This window comes from Euleptes europaea, chromosome 5 (genome assembly GCF_029931775.1).
Source record: "Euleptes europaea isolate rEulEur1 chromosome 5, rEulEur1.hap1, whole genome shotgun sequence".
Lineage (NCBI taxonomy): Eukaryota > Metazoa > Chordata > Lepidosauria > Squamata > Sphaerodactylidae > Euleptes > Euleptes europaea.
The window spans coordinates 8,929,675-8,938,171 of record NC_079316.1 but is presented as its reverse complement, the minus strand read 5'-3'; positions in this window follow the sequence as shown (position 1 = coordinate 8,938,171).

Here is an 8,497-nt window from a genome sequence, read left to right as displayed (position 1 = left end):
TTTAGGCAAGACATGTCTTCCCGTTAGGCGCGATCCCACACAATGCTTCTTTATTCTCTTGAGTTGCTCTGTCTGGTCATGCCGGCAGCGTGTCGGATTAGGACCATATTTCTCTAAAAGGATTAGAGTAGTAAGCTTGGATCAAGATAATAATTTTCTAAGAGTCAAAGAAGTTATTGGATTGAGTCATCCTGACTCAGCGAGAAGATGGGGGAGGCAAGATTCTTGTTCTACTGGAAATGCTGGTGCTACTCTTCACTCCTCATTTAAGTGACAGATAAAAGCAGGAACAGGTGAGATTTCCCCCCCTTGAAAAAACTAAGGAGCCATAAGCATTCAAAGAGAGATAACTGTTCATCTGTTTGTTGAAACCGTTTCTCTCCTGCCTTTTCATTATGAAATCTCCAAGGTAGTTTACTAATCCCCCCCAAATATCAAAGCAATCCACAGTGGAAGCCATATTAAACAAGGATCAGCGTAGAGATGGGAGCATTAAGTACCTCTAAATGCCTGGGGGAAAAGAAAAGGCTTTAATAATCGAATGAAATAGGATGTTGTCTTTATGTCGCCAACCTACCTACATGTCTTTTCCCAGAGCAGGGAACCAGCACCGCAACAATTCTGTGTACATTTATTTTTATTTTACAAGAATTGTATCCCACTGTTCCATTAACAAAGATAATTTCCTGGGGAAAATGTCCTTGGGTGTACTCATAGCTCCGAACCCAATTACAATGTAACTCAACCAAATGAGCCACCAAAAAACTGTTTTTGGTGTCCACAATCATTGTTTTTTTACAACTCACAAAGGCTGTTTCAAACAACCAAACCCTACATAAATACTTTCTCTGAGGTGGAGTTTCTGTTTGTTTAGATTCACCCATTTAACAACTCACGCTCATTTTGTCTTACAATGCCATCTAAAAAAAAGAGAGGAGCTGTATCACTCCAGGGCACTTGGTTTCCTGGATCAGTGTTCTCTGGAAAATACTTCCACTAGGGTTGCCAACCTCCAGGTACTAGCCGGAGATCTCCTGCTATTACAACTAATCTCCCGCTGGTAGAGATCAGATCACCTGGAGAAAAATGGTCGCTTTGGCAATTGGACTCTATGGCATTGAAATCTCTCCCTTCCCCAAACCTCGCCCTCCTCAGGCTCCACCCCAAAAACCTCTCGCCGGTGGTATAGAGGGACCGGGCAACCCTAACTTCCACGGACGGCCCAGGCTAGCCTGATTTCATAAGATCTTGGAAGCTTAGCAGGGTCTACCCTGCTTAGTCCTTGGATGGGAGACCATCAAGGAAGTCCAAGGTTGCTATGCAGGGGCAGGCAATGGCAAACCACCTCTGTATGTCTCTTGCACATATGAACACACCTGAAGCTGCCTTCTACTGAATCAGACCCTCGGTCCATGACCGTCAGCATCGGTTACTTATGCATGGGAGTTTTCCCTGAGGTTCGTTGCTCGCTGGACCCACGCTTCTTTGTGAGAAGCTATGCACCAGCAGTCTCCAAGCTCAAAACAAGAAGGTTGTGAGTCCCCTCCCCTTGAAATGCCACTTTGTAACGGGCTGTAGTGCTTAGGAGTCCCCGTCCCCCCCGAAACCCAAGGGCTGGGTCAAAAAGCATTTTAAAAACCGAAAACAAAATGGAGCTCCCTAAAAGAAAGGGTGGGGTGGGGTGGAGAGAAACTCAAGCCTCTTTTCTAAACGCCTCTCTTCTGCCCAGGAAGCAGGAAGCATTTGAATCCCCGCCTCTTGACATGCTTTGTAATTGGCTGTAGTTCTTTCTGTGAGAGGAACGTCCCTCCCCCAAGCTTCCTTGTCCCGCTCTTTGCCTTATGCATGGGGAATTCACCTGGGTTGAGCTCGGGAGAGGGAAGAATTGAGTTTAGAGAGGGACGGGAAGTCCCGGGAATTGTGAGGGCTGGCCATAGGGCTGCCAGGTCCCTGTTCGCTACCGACTGGAGGTTTTGGGGGTGGAGCCTGAGGAGGGCGGGTTTTGATGAGGGGAGGGACTTCAATGCCATAGAGTCCAATTGCCAAAGTGGCCGTTTTCTCCAGGTGAACTGATCTCTATCGGCTGGAGATCAGTTGTAATAGCAGGAGATCTCCAGCTACTGGAGGTTGGCAACCTTAGCTGGCCATGAGGTCATCTCCAATGGAGGGAAAACTCATGCATAACTCCAAGGAACAACTGAGACAGACTGGGGAAGAACGCGAGTGAAAGTACCCATGCATAACTGACCATTGTCTACTCAGACTGGCACCAGCTCTCGAGGGTCTTAGGCAGAGGTCTTCTGCATTACCTCATGCCAGATTCTTTAACTGGAGGTGCTGGGGATTGAACCTGGGGCCTTTGGCATGCCAAGCAGATGCTCTGCCACTGAGCGATGGCCCTTCCTCAGTCCTTGAAAACCCTACAGGGTCACTAAAGTCCGCTGTGGCTTGACAGCCCTTCCCACCACCACTTCTGTGGCAGTTTCCATTGCTTCCGTTGCTCCATCCTAGTATTATGATAGTGTGGCCCCGGCTAGCCTGATCTCGTCAGATCTGAGAAGCTAAGCAGAGTCAGCCCTGGTTAGTATTTGGATGGGAGACCACCAAGGAATACCAGGGTTGCTGTGCAGAGGAAGGCACTGGCAAACCACCGCACCTCTGTTAGTCTCTTGCCATGAACCCCCCCCCCTCCCAAAAAAAGGGGTCGCCATAAGTCAGCTGCGACTTGACGGCACTTTACACACACAATAATAGTAGAACCCCGGGTCATCTGCTGAAGCTGGAGGGTGAGAGATTCAAAACAGACAAAAGGAAGTATTTCTTCACACAAGACATAGTTAAATTGTGAAACTCCCTGTTATATTAGGTGCTGTGGAAGACAGCTTGTGAGGTCAGTGGGTAGGGTTGGCAACTTCCAGGTAGCAGCTGGAGATCTCCTGCTATTACAACTGATCTCCAGCCTATAGAGATCAGTTCCCCTGGAGAAAATGGCCGCTTTGGCCATTGGACTCTATGGCATTGAAGTCCCTCCCCTCCCCAAACCCCGCCCTCCTCAGGCGCCACCCCAATAACCTCCCGCCGGTGGCGAAGAGGGACCTGGCAACGCTAGTGACTAGCCCAAGGCCACCCAGGTGGCTTCATGTGGAGGAGTGGGGAAGCAAACCCGGTTCACCAGATTAGAGTCTGCCGCTCATGTGGAGGTGTGGGGAATCAAACTCGGTTCTCCAGATCAGACTCCACTGCTCTTAACCACGACACCACCCTAGTTCTCTAGGGCCTGGGAAATCCAGGTTCAAATCCCCACTTGCGCCATGGAAGCTTGCTGGATGACCTGGGGCCGGTCACACACTCTCAGCCCTGACCCTGGCTAATATTTGGATGGGAGACTTCCAAGGAATACCTCCTACCCTACATGAAGACGGGCCTTTTCTAGAGCCCAATTTGATGCCTTTCCATCAGCTGTGCTCTCGGGAAGGTTTCTTCATTGCCCAAGAGAGACACGCAAATGTTCTTGCTCTATGGAGGGGGTGGAGACGCTAGTACATATATTGTTTCATTGTGAATATTGTGATGATGCCAGATATCGTTTAATTACACCCCTACTATCTTGGTTTGTACACTCTTACACCTCTGAGGCCTCTTTGGTGGAATATTTCACACTCTTTGGAAAAAAGTTTGCTCATACGTCTGCTAGAAATGGAAAGCATTAATGATTAATAAAGGTCTTATGGGTAAATCTTTAGGTTAATTAGCACGGATGAGATGCTGTAAGCAGGAACTGTACAGTTTTATCATAGGATGTATATTTTATACTTTATGCTGGCCTTTGGCTGTAATAAAGATGGATGCATGAAAAAACCACCTCCTAACATCTCTTGCCTTGAAACCTACGGGGGCGCCAGAAGTCAGCTGTGTCTTGATGGCAAAAAGGAAGAAGATGTTCTTTTGGTTTACAGGGAAAACTGTACGTATTAAATGGATGTACTCTGGAGACACTGTTTACTAAGCAAGCCAACATGCCCTTGACTAAGGAGAGTTACTCCAATCTCTGTGTTAAGTGCCGTCAAGTCGCTTCCGACTCATGGCGACCCTATGAATCAATGTCCTCCAAAACGTCCTATCCTTAACAGCCTTGCTCAGATCTTGCAAATTGAGGGTCGTGGCTTCCTATATAGAGTCCATCCATCTCTTGTTGGGTCTTCCTCTTTTCATGCTGCCCTCAACTTTTCCTAGCATGAATGTCTTTTCCAGTGACTCTGGTCTTCTCATAATGTAATCAATGTATGGCAGCCTCAGTATAAGTCATTTTAGCTTCTAGGGTCAGTTCAGGTTTGGTTTGATCTATAACCCACTGATTTGTCGTTTTGGCGGTCCACGGTATCCATAAAACTCTTCCCCAACACCACATTTCAAAGGAATCAACTTTCTTCCCGCCAGCTTTCTTCTGTCATTCACACACAACTCTCATTTTCTCTCTCTTTTCTTTTTTTTGTGTGTGTGTATATATATTTAAAGGAGCCCCGTGGCGCAGAGTGGTAAGCTGCAGTATTGCCGTCCACCGCTCTGCAAACGACCTGAGTTCGATCCCGACGGAAGTCGGTTTCAGGTAGTCAGCTCAAGGTCGACTCAGCCTTCCATCCTTCCGAGTCGGTAAAATGAGTACCCAGCTTGCTGGGGGTAAAGGGAAGATGACTGGGGAAGGCACTGGCAAACCACCCCATAAACAAAGTCTGCCTAGAAAATGTCGGGATGTGCCATCACCCCATGGGTCAAGAATGACCCGGTGCTTGCACAGGGGACCTTTACCTTTACCTGTATATATTTATAAATTTCCTGCTGCCTTCTACTTTTCCTAGCAGGATGGTCTTTTCCAGTGACTCTTGTCTTCTCATAATGTAACCAAAGTACAACAGCCTCAGTTTAGTCATTTTAGCTTCTAGGGTCAGTTCAGGCTTGATTTGATCTATAACCCACTAATTTTTTGGCTGTCCACGGTATCCGTAACACTCTCCTCCAACACCACATTTCAAAGGAATCTACTTTCTTCCTATCAGCTTTCTTCATTGTTCAGCTTTCACACCCATACATAGTAATAGGGAATACGATGGCATGAATTAACTTGATCTTGGTGGCCAGTGAAACAACTCTAGTATAAACCCATTCATTTCAACTCTGCATAGGATTGTGCTGAAAGAGAACTAATCCGGAGCAAGCAGTACTTATTTATTGATTTTAAAAATCTATATGCCACCTCTCCAGAGAACCTTTTTTTTGCAACATGCAAGCTGTTCATATTTTATTCTGTAGGCATTTTTCATTAGTCAATGTATGTTCCTTGCTCAATAACAATCTGTGGGTTGTTAAACAGTGCAATTCTACTGCAGAATGACTCCAGTTTCAATGCAAGGAAAGCAGGGGAGGGACTATAGCTCAATGTTAGGGCATCTGCTTGGCATGCAGAAGGTCCCAGGTTCAGTCCCCGGTGTCTCCAGTTAAAAGGATCTGGCAGTAGGTGATGTGAAAGACCTCTGGAAAGATCCTGGACAGCCACTGCCAGGCTGACCAGAACTGACCATTACTAACTGTAATGGATCAATGGTCTGATTCAGTATAAGGCATTTTCGAGTGTTCACCTGAACCAGTGATTTAGGATCTGAGATGTCTTAGGTGTCTTTATTGATATATCTCCAACCAACCCTTGGGAGGATTCTCTTTCACAATGTGTGTGTGCGTTAAGTGCTTCCATGTCCCAGCTTTAAGATGCCACACGACTTCCGTATCTTCATGTCAAGCAGTGGGACTATTTGAAGTGGGTCTCAGCGTGGTATAGTGGTTAAGAGCCAGCGTGGTGTAGTGGGTAAGAGCGGTGGTTTGGAGCAGTGGACTCTGATCTGGAGAACCGGGTTTGATTCCCCTCTCCCCCGCATGAGCGGCGGAGGCTAATCTGGTGAGCTGGATTTGTTTCCCCTCTCCTGCACATGAAGCCTGCTGGGTGACCTTGGGCTAGTCACAGCTCTCTCACCCTCACCTACCTCACAGGGTGTCTGTTGTGGGGAGGGGAAGGGAAGGTGATTGTAAGCTGGTTTGAATCTCCCTTAAGGGTAGAGAAAGTCGGCATATAAAAACCAACTCTTCTTCTTCTCCTCCTCCTTCTCTACTGGGAACCAGGTACTCTTAAGAGAACATTTGGCGAGGATGTCGCTCTTGCAGGGTGTTCACATTTCGATCTTCAGATGGTGTGAAAGAGGGGCACAGAGAACCAGTTTGGGGACTTCTTGGCAACGCTTCTAACTGGAGAACTGTACTATTGCTCCATCAGAGGCCATATCAGGTGGCTATTTTGCAATGTATTTGGGAAATTGCATGGAAGCCAGTGGTACAAACCTGTCCTTTTGGTTCAGAATCCTGAGAATCTCAAAACGAGCCATTCATCTTGTCTTTCTTCACACAGTGCATAGTTAAATTGTGGAACTCCCTGCCCCAGGATGTGGTGATGGCTGCCAACTTGGAAGGCTTTAAGAGGGGAGTGGACATGTTCATGAGGAGAGGGATATTCATGACTACTGGTAAAAATGGATACTCGTCATGATGCATACCTATTCTCTCCAGGATCACAGGAGTAGGCCTATTTTAATAGGTGCTTTGGAACACGGGCAGGATGGTGCTGCTTCAGTCATCTTGTTTGTGGGCTTCCTAGAGGCACCTGGTTGCCCACTGTGTGAACAGACTGCTGGACTTGATGGACCTTGGTCTGATCCAGCAGGACTTTTCTTATGTTCTTATGTATGAGCTTACATTATTGCAACTTGCCACCTAGTTTCTTTAAATGAAATTAAGTCCTCAGGGCCAGATGAATTGCATCCAAGGGTACTAAAGGAACTGGCTGATATAATTTCAGAGTCTCTGTCCATTTTTTATGAGCATTCTTGGAGAACAGGTGAGGTGCCAGAAGACTGGAGGCAGGCAAATGTTATCGCCATTTTCAAGAAAGGGAAAAAGGGGATCCGGATAAGCACTGACCCAACAGCTTGCTGTCTATACCTGGAAAGGTTTTAGAACTATTAATCAAACAGTCAGAAGTGGAGCATTTAGAAAGGATGGCTGTGATTACTAAGAGCCAGCATGGCTTCCTCAAGAACAAGTCATGTCAGACTAATCATACCTCCTTGTTTTGATAGAGTTACTACCTTGCTGGAGCAGGTGAATGCTGTGTACATAATTTTGCTTGATTTCAGTAAGGCTTTTGATAAAGTTCCACATGGTATTCTTGCTGACAAGTTGGTAATTTGTGGTTAGGATCCTATTACTGTTAGGTGGTTTTGTAACTGCTTGACATATCACACCCAAAGAACTTTTTAATAAGAACATAAGAAAAGCCATGCTGGATCAAACCAAGGTCCATCAAGTCCAGCAGTCTGTTCACACAGTGGCCAACCAGGTGCCTCTAGGAAGCCCACAAGCAAAACGACTGCAGCAGCACCATCCTGCCTGTGTTCCACAGCACCCAAGATAATAGGCCCGCTCCTCTGATCCTGGAGAGAATAGGTGTGCATCTAGTATCCATTTTTACTAGTAGCCATGGATAGCCCTATTCTCCATGAACATGTGCCCTCCGTTCTTAAAGCCTTCCATGTTAGCAGCCATCACCACATCCTGGGGCAGGGAGTTCCACAATTTAACTATGGTTCATCAGCCTCTTGTAGACAAGTGGAGTGCCTCAGGGATCAATCCTGGGTGCTGTGTTGTTCAACATCTTTACAAATGACTGGGATGAAGGAATAGAGGGGATGCTCATTAAATTTGCAGATGATACTAAATTAAGACAGGTAACAAAATACAGTAGAAGGCAGAGTCAAGATACAAGCTGATCTTGACAGGTTGGGAAACCGGGCTAAAACTAACAAAATGAATTTCAACAGAGATAAATGTAAAGTTCTGCCTTTAGGTAGGAAAAATCAAATGCATAATTATAGGATGGGGGAGGCTTGTCTTCACAGTGCATTTTGCCCACATTTTCCAGATTCTGGCTAAAGCAGCATCTGGGAAACACAGGCAAAATGCGCGGGGAGAGTGAGGCGACCTCTGACGAGTGGAAAAGGCATGCATAATCAAAAAGAAAGCCCCCAAAGCAGTCTGCTGGGGTGACTGCGGAGAAACATTCCTGCATAAAAGGCCAACATATACAAAGGAAGAGTGTGTGGTTGGAGTTTTATTGTAAGGGAGCTGTATCTCTTCCCAAGGATAAGCGTAGGAATCAAAGGGCTTAGTAGTAGCAAATATCCTGACTTTTGTTCTGTGCCAGCAGCACGACATAATATTCCCTTAATAAAGGCAATGATTGGATCTGTAATCTCTAATTGTTATGGATGTTCCCTTTGTAAATTTGAGATGAGATGTCTTAGCATTTATAGTAATAATATGACAAAATGGAAGGTCCAAGCTCTTTCATAAACTTTCTTAAACTTTTTTTGAGAGCCAGCATGGTATAGTGGTTAAG